This window comes from Astyanax mexicanus, chromosome 8 (assembly GCF_023375975.1).
Source record: "Astyanax mexicanus isolate ESR-SI-001 chromosome 8, AstMex3_surface, whole genome shotgun sequence".
Classification (NCBI taxonomy): Eukaryota; Metazoa; Chordata; class Actinopteri; order Characiformes; family Acestrorhamphidae; genus Astyanax; species Astyanax mexicanus.
Window position 1 is genome coordinate 7,882,670 of NC_064415.1, and position 12,453 is coordinate 7,895,122.

Below are 12,453 nucleotides of genomic sequence, written 5' to 3' on the forward strand. Positions count from 1 at the left end.
TAGATCTAGCAGTACAAGGATGGCATTACTGCCCCTATCAAGAGCTGAAAGTAAATCATTAGTTACTCTAAGTAGAGCTGTTTCAGTACTATGGTTTTGTCTAAATCCAGATTGAAAAACCTCATGCATACTATTACTTTGTAGATACAAGCGCAGCTGGTTAAACACATTTTTTTCTAGGATTTTGGCTATAAAGGAAAGATTAGAAATTGGTCTATAATTAGCAAGCTCGCGGGGGTCCAGATTTGGCTTTTTGATAATGGGCTTAATGACCGCCAATTTAAGAGAATTGGGTACGTAGCCCATGCTAAGGGATGAATTTACTATTTCTAGTAATGATTTTCCCACCTTTGGCAGTGCCTGTTTCAATAATTGTGTGGGTACTGGATCTAATATACATGATGTTGATTTTGATGAGTTAATTACACTAAGTAAATCTTTTTCTGTAACCGTGCTGAAACACTCTAGGTGTGTCTCAGAGCTGGAGCAGCATTCATCGATATCTATAAGTAAATTTTGGGGGTGATACTGAATTTTTGGTCTAATGCTATTAATTTTATCATCAAAGAACTTCATGAAATCATTACTATTAATGTCGACAGGGATAACGGAGCTAGTTTGTTTTTGACTGCCGGTGAGTTTAGCCACAGTAGTGAAAAGGAATCTAGGATTGTCTCTATTTTTCTCAATAAGCGATGAAATATACTGGGATTTTGTTTTAATTAGGGCTTTTTTGTAGTCTGAGAGACTATGCTGCCATGCGAGCCGAAAAAATTCTAGTTTTTGTGTGTCGCCATTTACGTTCAAAGTTACGAGCGGTTTGTTTTAATGTACGTGTGTGGTCATTATACCACGGTGCTAGCTTTTTAACCCTGATTTGTTTTATTTTTGTCGGCGCTACGCGGTCAAGGTTAGAGCGGAGCACAGTTTGTAGATTTTCTGTTTTGTGCTCGAGATCATGCTCATAGGACGGAAGGGAGATGGTTAAGTCGGGGAGTTTATTTACAAATTCACTAGCAATTGCGGTTGTTATTTTACGCTTGCTGATATAGCGGGGCGGGAGGAGGATATTTTGATTAAAAACTATTTCAAACATAATTAGATAATGATTGGATATTGAGTCATGTTGAGAAAGAGTAACTGTATTCTCAGCCTCAATACCCAGTGTCAAAACTAAGTCTAATGTATGACTACATCGGTGAGTGGGGCCAATTACATTTTGTTTAAAGCCTAGAGCACCTAAAACTGATTTAAATGCAATTTTTAGTGGATCCTGGTCCTTTTCAAAGTGGATATTAAAGTCTCCAACAATTATGATCTTATCAAAAAGAAGAATTACTGCTGCTAGAAAGTCAGCAAATTCACTAATAAAATTTGAGTATGGTCGAGGAGGACGATACAGTGTTATAAGCAGAAACGAATGCTGCGTTTTGGAAGCAGGAGACGGGCCTGCTACTTTAAGACTAAGAACTTCAAACGACTTAGCATCCAATTGTGAGTTTTGAGATATACCTAACATTGAGTCATAGATTGTGGCAACACCACCGCCACGACCAGAGCTGCGTGGGTAACTGAAATAGCTAAAACCTGGGGGGGTAGACTCATTTAAAGCGATATATTCATCAGGTTTAATCCAGGTTTCACACAGACATAGTGCATTAAGGTGATTATCAGTAATAGTATCATTAACAATAACTGATTTTGGTGATCTTATATTTAATAGCCCTAGTTTCATACGGACGCTGCTCGTACTCTGAGAGACGGATGCTGTTATTTTAATAAGATTATTAAAACAGATTTTCTCAGTTTTTCGGTTTCGAGCGACACGGGGGACAGACACAGTCTCAATCCTACAAGGTAAAAATGCACTTGTATCTGAAAAAGGCACATAATTAAAACTCACAGCCTTATGCACAGGAAAGTGGCAAGATAACTCATTAGAACGATGTATATTACTAAACTGCCCATTACTTAGACCACTAACCTGGCCGGTATGACTGGTTAGAGCCAGTCAGTCCCGGCGTAGCACCGCCTCAATGTTACCAGAGAGGACGGTGGATCCCAGGCAGCTGGGGTGAAGCCCTTCTCGGTGGAAGAGGGCTGGACGTTCCCGAAAACTCTCCCAGTTGTCCACGTAGCCAACTCCACTAGCAGAGCACCAGTCCCGCAGCCAGCAGTGGAGAGCGTAGAGGCGGCTGAACGGCTGGCTCCCGCGGCGGTAGGTGGGCATCGGACCATAGATGAGGAGGCGGGCGCGGGTCAGTCTGCGAGCGGTGTCCAGAAAAGTGCTTAAGTGCTCCTTCAGGACCTCACTGCGCCGGGCTGACGTGTCGTTGGTACCCACATGCAGGATGACGGTGCCGGGGTCCCCGCGATGCCGAAGCACCGTAGGAAGCCGCTGGGCGACGTCCAGGACCCGAGCTCCTGGAAAACACGACACTGCAGCATTACACTTAGCGTTAGACACCTTTAAATGCCTAACAATGGAATCTCCGACAATGAGGGTACTGCCCTTATCTGTTTTCCTCGGGGCTGGGGGAGGTGAAGGAGGCGACGGCGACGAGCTGAGGACCTCAAACCGGTTTGCGGAGGCAAAATCCGGCTGAGAAGGTAGGGGGGGAAACCCGCTTTCCTCGGCCGCGCTGCCGCTCCCAGGCCCCTCCCGGAGCGGGGGTGAAGCAAACGACCGCCGGGGTCCGCCGCGCCGGCTGCACCGGGTTGGAGACGGCCGCGAAGGCGGCGTCGCGGGATTCCTCCAGCCTCGTCCTCTGCCTGTGGAGCTCCGACTGCCTCTCGAGCAGGCGGTGGATCTGCTGATCCAGACGGACGAGCTCCTCGCTGAGTGTCAGGAGAGCACGATCCTCCGCACACGCCATTACCTCGAAGTAAGCACAAAACACACAAAAAATCGATAAATAACACAAAAATAATGGCTACCTGAGGGATTTTATAAGTTTAGGAAGGTTATAAGACGGTTAAAAGTTAATAAGTAGTAGAAAACGTAAACAAATAGCTAAAACAGAGAGGAGCTAAACAAACAGCAAGCAGGTACGCAGGCCGGAAGTTGCGTCACTCACCGCGTCATGCGTCACACACCCAGTATGCAAATAGATTGTGACCACAAACTAATTTAAACACAAATGTTACAAACAGCAATCAGTATATTTACAATATGGGAGTTAAATGGTTATGTGTGTGTGTGTGCGCGTGTGTGTTTGAATGTTTAAATGTGGAGTGTGGTGTCTCCACTGTAACTGAGTTCAGCTGCTCTTTGCTGGTGGTCTCTGTTGAGCCAGAACAAAGACTGAAGCTGACTTTTAAAGGGCTGTTTTTAAAGCTATTGCTGGGTTCTAGCTTTAGTAATGAGAAATACAGTAGCTGTATTTCAAGGTTAGAAAAGAGAAAGGGAATTGCATGCAGAGAAAATATCTAAGTTGTACTGTACAGAGATTTCAGTTTGGAGTCTAAACAGTTGCAGATTTCATTAATAAAATACATGTACAATGCAGTAAGTTTAAATATAAAATGTTCTTTATCTAAACTATGCCCAGATGTTTTAAAGTTAAGTCTTGCGCAATGGATATGTTAGAAAATATCAATGTTTTCTGTCCTCACTGGATTGAGGGAATTTTCAGCCTTTTTGCAGAGAGGTTCTCAACGACGTCCAGGAAACTCTTCTGGGAATGGTTCATCCTGCTGGCTTTTGGATCCAGGAAAAGTTGTACACAGTAAAGAAAAGGGATCTGGCTGCTTTCCTTGTTTTGCCGAGCTGTGTCTCCCGTGCAAGCTTGTCTTTGAAGAAATAGCCGTGTTTAAACGTTGATCAGACATTTGGCTTAAGTTTTAATCTTGAAGGTTTGGGCCTAGAGATGGTTGCTTTGTTCTCTTGGTAGAACAAAGAAGAGGCCTTGTTGTCTTGATGTTCTTGTCGCTCTGTTAAGATGTTTACCTGTTGGTGGTAAACTCAGAGAGGCGAGTTTTCTCTCTGAACAATGGTTTTGTAAGCTGCGAAGCCACACCCCTATTTATTCTTCTGGTGCTGCTTGCATTGTGCATCATTGGTGGTGCTGCCACCTACTGGCTGGCTAGGGTACCTACAGAGACTAGTCCCTTTATTTCTGCTGAAAAAAATTGGGTTCGACAATAAAAGATGAATATATGACATAAATATTTCTATGTTTTTAAATCTGGATCTGATACACAATTCAGAAGATAACACCTTCTGCCTGACCCTGACCAGAAGATAAAAAACACTTAATTATAAAGAAGTAAAGAAGACCAGGCTGGAATTTTCCATAAAGTACAGAGACAAGCCTGAGGACTGATTTTGGACAAATGACATTAATCTTTACCAGTGTGAAGGAAAAACTAAAGTTTTGGAGAAACTCATTAATGATCTCAAACTTACTAGTTCATCTGTGAAACAAGAAGTCAATAGAAACATTTTGTCTGTGAATTTAAAGAAAGATGAAACCAAACTGACTCAAAACCCACTGCAGCCTGGAAAAGCATCACAGAAGAAGAATGCAGAAGGTTAGAGATTGAGGTCAGTGGATCAGAGACATGATGCAGTTACTGCAAGCAAAGGATTTTCAGCTACATTTTAAGTCTTATTCAATTTAATTTACTTTAAGTTTATCTGTTCCAATAGTTTTTGTTCACAGGAAAATGGGTGGGTTCAGACAGAAGGTGCTATCTCTGAAATGTGTATAAGATCAAGATGTATTTACCTGAAAATAAAAGCCAAAATGCTTATCTTTTGTCTCATATTCACCTTTTAATGTCAAACCCATCGGCAGCAAAAATACCATTTCTATTTAATTTTGTAAGAAATTATTTTATTAAATGCTGAATGCAAGATTTCTTGCAAGATCTTACACCTTGTACAAAGCGCGTTGTAAGGCTTATTGCTATCTTACACCCCACCAACAGGCTATTTTCATGCCTTGCGCATGCATCTTTACATAGCAAAGGTGCTTGTGAATATATCTACACTGATGGTCTGTTTAGGTAAATTTCTTGTGTATTACTGTCATGTCAACAGAAGGTGCACCACTGACTGATTTAAAATCCCTACAACAGTCAGACATTCATTCCTATCCTGGCAACACAGGCACGCTCGAGCTCATTACACACACACACACACCCAAGAGGCCCTATTTTAGTGATCTATAGGGCACTAGTTTATTGTGCTTTGCGCAGCTGGATTTAAGGGCGTGTCCTGTGTCTTTGGTATGGTGAGGGCTCGGAAAAATACGCCTTGCACAGCTCCAACGACGCAAAGGGCGTTTTAATTCCCTTATTTATTCATGGGTGTGTTTTGGGCGTAACATGAAATAAGCCAATCAGTGTGTCAGTATTTATTCCCTTTAAGAGATAGGAGCTATTCCTGTTTTAAGAGCGCATAGGAGACTGACTGTGCATCACACTGTGAAGATACACCAGCAGATCATATAAGGGAAGAGTAAAGGTATTTTATACTTTATTCTGTTTATTGTTTATGTAAAAACTGGGTTTGCAACACTGAATATTAATCAACATTATTTTCACTGGAGAAGGACCCTCATTTACAACTAATTTATCAACTATTTGATAAATAAATTAATAAAAATAAATAAAATGAAAACAAAATTTTAATATAAAATATAAACTCATAAAAAAACTAATTTAAAACAATAGCAGGTTTTCTGCACAGAATAACTGATATTAGATGCAGTTTCAAATCATTGAGACAGCTCAGCAAAACCTCAAACCATCTAATACTACTACCTATATTTGACAATATTACCTTTACAGGCCCTTACTCATCTTAATTTATTTAACTGAACTGAGTTTTATACTATTTGTAGCCTCGCTCTGCGAGAGAGACTCTCTCAGCGCATTTTGTCTGATTTTGCTTGTTAAATAACAGTAAAGGTGGTAAAAGTGGCTATTTAAGGTATAGTTTGTGGTTAATTAATATAAGCATCTGTTAAAATCCTCAAACAGCAGAATGCCTATGTCTGCTTTATTAAATGTATGTACTGAACATAAATATAAATCCTTATGAAGGTCATAAATAAATATAACTAATAACTTATAGTTACTGTGCGGCTATTTTAAGTATATTTAATAGTTTTATAGATTGCTGAATGCTCTGGGCGAGGTATTTTTGCTAAAGGGTAAAGGTGGTAAAAAAGTGATGGTGTGTGGTATAGTGAATGGGGAGCGCAGTGCTCGCGGTGATCCATACCCATCGGCGTTGAAAAATTCCTAAAGTCCGACGCTATTTTAAGGACGCGTGCGCAGAGCTTGAAAAAAGACTGCTGAAGAGGTGTACGATAGAAACGAGCCTCCTATGTGCCTTGCGCAGGGTGTGCAATAGGGCCCAAGGACATGTAGCAGCGTGCAAATCCCAAATTTTACATCAACCATAAACAGAATATAAAATAACATTGCTGTTTTTCCGTAAATTAGCTGCTCATGCACATTCACAGTGTGAACAGGCAGGTCAGTTTCCTCTGCGCAGAAGCACTGTCAATAAAATACCGATCCGCCAACGTCAGAGCCACCTGGCTCTTAAAGGAAATGGCACGCAATGCTGATAGGTTTATTGAACATTACACATCTAGAGTCTAGGAAAGTGTTAATAAAGATAATTTCCCAGTGCTTCCAGTATGTTTTCTTGTTATTCCAGTTTTAGGGGCTGTTTTTAGATCGTTTTCTAAAAGCTGATGGGTTTTCTCTCTCTTTCAGATTCCTGTCAGCTCACACTGGACCCAAACACAGCTTATAAACACCTCCTCCTGTCTGAGAGGAACACAGCGGTGACTGACACTAACACAGATCAGGCATATCCTGACCGTCCAGACAGATTTGATAGACATGTTCAGGTTCTGTGTAGAGAGAGTGTGAGTGGACGCTGCTACTGGGAGGTTGAGTGGAGAGGAGATAGAGGGGTTGGTATAGCAGTGTCTTATAAAAGCATCTCCAGGAAGGGAGGAGGCGGGGAGTGTGGGTTTGGATTTAATGATCAGTCTTGGAAATTATTATGTCATTCCTCCAAATGCATATTCAGATACAATAACAGAAATACTGAAATCTCTGGAGTACCCGTCTCCTCTAGAATAGGAGTGTATGTGGATCACAGAGCAGGAACTCTGTCCTTCTACAGCATCTCTGATACCATGACCCTCATCCACAGAGTCCAGACCACCTTCACTCAGCCGCTCTACGCTGGGTTTGGGTTTAGCAGAGACTCCTCAGTAAATCTTTTACTCTTATCATAGTAGATGCTCATGCAGAACAAAAGGAAGAGCTGGATGAGATCAGATAAGAACTGCAGACTGTAGACTGTAGAGCCAATTAAATAAAGGTGCGTTATATTGTAAAAAAAAAAAAAAATCAAAAGAAAATCTTGATTTTCTTTAAATATCTGGGTCCCTATCTTACACCCTGTGCAAGGCATGTGGCCATGTTCATTGTTATCTTGCACCCCGTCAACTGTTTGCTTTCATGCCTTCTGTCTGAGTTGTATAAACAGCAACAGTGCTTCTGAATATATCTACATGATGGGTGTGTTGGTCTGGAAATGAGGTGTATTCAGGTACATTTCTGGCGTATTGCTATCTTGGCAATGGAAAACACAGGAGCTCCACTAACTGAAGACAACAGTCATCAGTCAGGCATTCATTGCTTTCTTGGCAAATCTATCTATTTATCTAAAAATAGAACATCAAAATAAAATTGTTGTTCCCATAAATAAAAACTAATCCACTTGTTCACGTTGTAAAGGTGCACAATCAGGCCAGTTTTCTCTGCTGACTGCCGTTGGGACATGTCCAGGTAGCTACACTACTAAAATAGCAGTCCGCAAAGTCAGAGCTCACCAATACAACAGATGATTTTGTAGTTAAATGGGGGATATTTTGAAGAGGACATGTAAGTCAAGCTAACGTTGATTCATTACTGATGAATGTAACCACAGGTGAAGAAAACACATTCATTGGTTAATATTGTGATTGTTAATATTTTCTTGGCCTTTTTGGAGGAATCTCCTCTCAGAGCACACGCAAATGGCGAATATGCCAATCTTGGTGTTCTCTGGCAAATGCCAGTTGCTCTGCACAGTGTTGGGCTGTAAGCACAAGGCCCACTTGTGGACGTCGGGCCCTCATACCACCCTAATGAAGTCTGTTTCTGACAGTTTGAACAAAAACACGGATATCAGTGGCCTACTGGAGGTCATTTTACATGGCTCTTGTATTGCTCCTGTTCCTCCTTTCACAAAGTCCTGCTGCTGGGTTGTTGTCCTCTTACGGCCCCCTCCTTCTTGCCAAAGCTCACATTGATGTGCCATTCTAGATGAGCTGCGCTACCTAAACAACTTCTGGTGGTTGTAGACACCGCCTCATGCTACTTGCATGATGAGAGAACTGGCAAAAAGCAAGTGACCAAAACATTAGCCATGAAGGATAAGAACAGAGAAAAGCTTTGTGGTTACCACCTGCAGAACCACTCCTTTATAGGGGCTGTCTTGCTAATTGCCTCTCATTTCTACCTGTTTGCAGAACAGCAGGTGAAATTGATTCACAATCAGTGGTTGACTTGGACTTACAGGGTTTCAACAGGGTATATTGCATTGGTTAATATTGGGTTGGTTAATATTTTGTTGGTTAATATTGTGGTGGGTAATAATGTATTGGTTAATATTGTATTGGGTAATATTTCATTGGATAATATTGTATTGGGTATTATTGCATAACATAATTCCTGCATTTAGTTTTTTGTAAGAAATGTTTTGAGTTTTGAACATAGGATGGACCATCCAGACTGTTCTCAGCAGCACGTCCAAAAGCCAGGTTCTGTCAGGGGTCTGTTAGTACACTCCTGTAATGGATGGTATTTTCTGAAAGTGCTGGAATCTGTTGGAAATCATTAAATAAATGTGTGATTTTTGGAATCACAACTGATCATACTTCTCATCGCTGTAACATAAAAATATTCACTCTCTAAAGTAGCAACTTACAATATAAAGAGCAACTAACAGCTTTCAAAACTATAAACTTGAGATAAAATACATACAAGGTTTTTGCGTGACAGCAATGTTATTCTGTTTTTCTGTTATAAATGTTTTTCTGCTCTGTTGAATGTTCAGCATTTTTATTTTGAATGTATTCAGACTGTATTCTGTATTAAGACCTGTTATCTTGTCATGGTGTGCGGTATACTATCATGTAAATCAACAATTGTTGTGATTAAATAAATTCACTTTTAAAAGGAGAGTTTTAGCTCTAGTTTTATCTCCAGCTCTCATCCACTCACTCCTACATTCTGTAAATAAGATCAGATGAATGAACACACATTCACACACTGTCCTGTAGTGATGATGCTCTCAGGATGTTCAGTAGATGTCACTTAGGGACATCATGAGTTAAAGTGAAGGACAGAGAGCTGTAAGAAACTTTACACAGCTTTTAAAGGGTCTGTGAAACATATGTATTCATTTAAGCCTTTTAAGTTTAAAGAGCACAAAGTAAGTGGAAAACTAATAAACACCCCAATACTAAACTATTCTACAGTACTCCCCTCTGTACTGAGTGAATTGTAATGTGTAATGTGGAAGAGTGAGCAGTAGAGGGCGCTAGAGCTTCAGTAACATAAGAGAGACAACAGATAATACCACAGCCTGAGCAGTGCTGATACTTTGCTATTTATAGGTATATTTTTGAATGAAATGAACATTGTTTTATTCTATTAAGTACTGACAACATTTCTCCCAAATTCTAAATGAAAATATTGGAGCTTTTTATTTATTAGAGCATTTATTTGCAGAAAATGAGAAATGTCAGAAATAACAAAACCTGAAGAACTGAAATGATGTAAAGAAAACATGTTCATATTTATAAAGTTTTAAAGCCCCACTAGGTAAAATTTCCTTGATTATTGAACTTTTTAAAGAAGTAAAATTACAGTTTGAAACTCACTGCAGCGCTGCATTGAGGCAAAATAGTTTTCCGAGGCGGCCGCGACCAACGCTCGCGAGAACTGCGCCTCTTTCCAGCACTGCGACCTGCTTTCAGACCTGTATGTAGTTCTAACAGTTCTACAAGGACTACAAAACCCCTTATTTGGAGTTTGTTAATTCTTTACAGAAGCGAACTAGTAGTGATGGGCACAGCAGCTCTTTTAGATGAACTGAATCATTCGAATCCGTTCACTGAAAAGAATCGTTCAAAGGATTCATTTATTTGAACGAATCTTTTGTGCTGTTCGTCTGTGCTGTACCGCAGAAGCTCCGGTGAGTTCAGATACTACAAGATAAAGACAGATTATAAGTAAATCAGTGGGTATTTCTGTTTTGTAAGGAGCTTAAAATGTTAATAAGAGAGTGAAAATGTTATTAAAACACCCAGAGTGTAAATATGTGAGGTATAAGTTGAGTTAAAGTGTTTGTGTTAACTGCTAAAGCTGTAGGCTAGCAGGCGGAAGCTAGCAGCGATTAGCATTTGCGATTAGCATTAGCGATCGGGTTAAATGTGTAAATATATCATGTTCAGTGTAAAATATGGCTGTTTTTAAGCTTAGTTTGCAGTAAATTGCCCCAAACTGAAATATACATTTTAGTCTGGGGCTTGTAAAAGCTTTTACTGATACTGTGTTTTTGTTTTAGTATTATTTCATGCTGTGCTTGTTTGGTGGTGAGGGCTAACAGAGCTACTCTGTAAACACGCTGTTTTATCAGTTGTAGACACAGAAGAAATGAATTGTTTTAGTCATGATTACAATAACGTAAACATTTCATGCTAAAAGAGACAAATTGATGATGGTTGTAATTATTTTCGTGTGCTTTTTGCTTTCTGATGGAAAAAGTAGCTTACATGCATTAATGTAGTACATAACAGTCTACTTTATAAATGCTATATATTGAAGAGTAACTGCTTATTTTACCTTGAGTGTATTGACAAATATCTTTCAATTATGATTACTTATCTTAGTATCTATAATTACATAATCATTGTGTGAAACCTTGTATTCTATATGCATTAACCAATACTCACATTGTATTTGATCATTTTTATTACTCACAGTGTATTTTACACGCATTTATATAGAAGATTAACCAATAATCACAATATATTATTTACATATATAGTAAAACATTGTTTGATCAGGCATGTGACTAACACCGACCTTATTATGACAAATGAACCCACATGATACATAAGACGTTTACTAACACATAGGACCTATTATATGGCGGACTAACCACGCGCCACTAACACATTAACATATAATATATGGAATCCATTGTGTGACGTGTGTAGCTTATGCTTGAAGCATTTCGTTCACTGCATGTCTCTGACTAACGGCCATCAATCATCAGCTAGTGCACTCTGTACGAACTGAATTGATACAAAGGAGACTTCGGGACGAACAGTGCGGCACTGTCTGATTACTGAAACAATATCACACTGTCTGACTGGACCCAGTCAATTCTTGAAACAATACCACACTGTCCGGCTGTATACAGTCAAGGCCAAACACTAGTGGTCCGGTCAGACCTGTGAAACTTGAGTACTAACACGTGAGATTATGCATACTAACATGAGATGATTTTAGCAACGCCTCATCAGCCGGTTTCACGTCATTTGGGGTATAAACATGGAGTCAGATTAGAGGGAGGTCAGAACTTATACTGAGACAGCTAATAATTGGTTTTGTATGTTCTCCTGGATCCAGTACTTTGTAATAAATACTTGGTTTGCTTTCAACTTCACTCCACCTGTCTGACTCTCTCTATCAAACGAACACGCAGGGGAGTTGTACCCCGGACGAGAGGTGGGTGTTGACCCACCTTTCATTTTCTTTTCTACAACAATATATATAGCATATATGTAGGGCACAATATCTCAATCCTACCTAGTGGAGCTTTAAGAGTTCAGAAATCAATATTTGGTGGAATAACCCTGGTGGTTTTTAATCACAGTTTTTTTTTATGCATCTTGGCATCATGTTCTCCTCCACCAGTCTTACACACTGCTTTTGGATAACTTTATGCCTTTACTCCTGGTGCAAAAATTAAAGCAGTTAAGCTTGGTTTATCCATTGTGATCATCCATATTCCTCTTGATTTATATTCCAGAGATTTTCAATTTGGTAAAATCAAAGAAACTCATAATTTTTAAGTGGTCTCATATTTTTTGCCGGAGCTGTGTAAACAGATATAATTATAGATTACACACACTATATGTACTAAAGTACTGGATGGAGCTCCATAATTCTAGAGTTCCACACAGATAATCTTTCCCTTTCTATTGGCAGTACTTAGAATTTAGTACTTAGTACTTGTGTTAGAACTGGTGGACCCAAGGGGGCAGCAAGGGGAGCAACCAGTCACCCTCTCTGGTGCCACATGGTTGAAAAAGCATCTGTAAAGTGCCCTCTAGAGTGGCAAAAAGAGGTAAAGTGCCC

At 39.9% G+C, this 12,453-nt stretch overlaps 1 protein-coding gene across 1 annotated transcript in view; it reads left to right on the forward strand.

Moving 5' to 3' along the window:
• Positions 1-12,453, forward strand: part of LOC111188291 (E3 ubiquitin/ISG15 ligase TRIM25-like) — a gene marked incomplete at its 3' end in the record, with an annotated part of 56,514 nt that overhangs the window by 5,922 nt on the left and 38,139 nt on the right. The gene's annotated exons all lie outside the window — the stretch shown is intronic.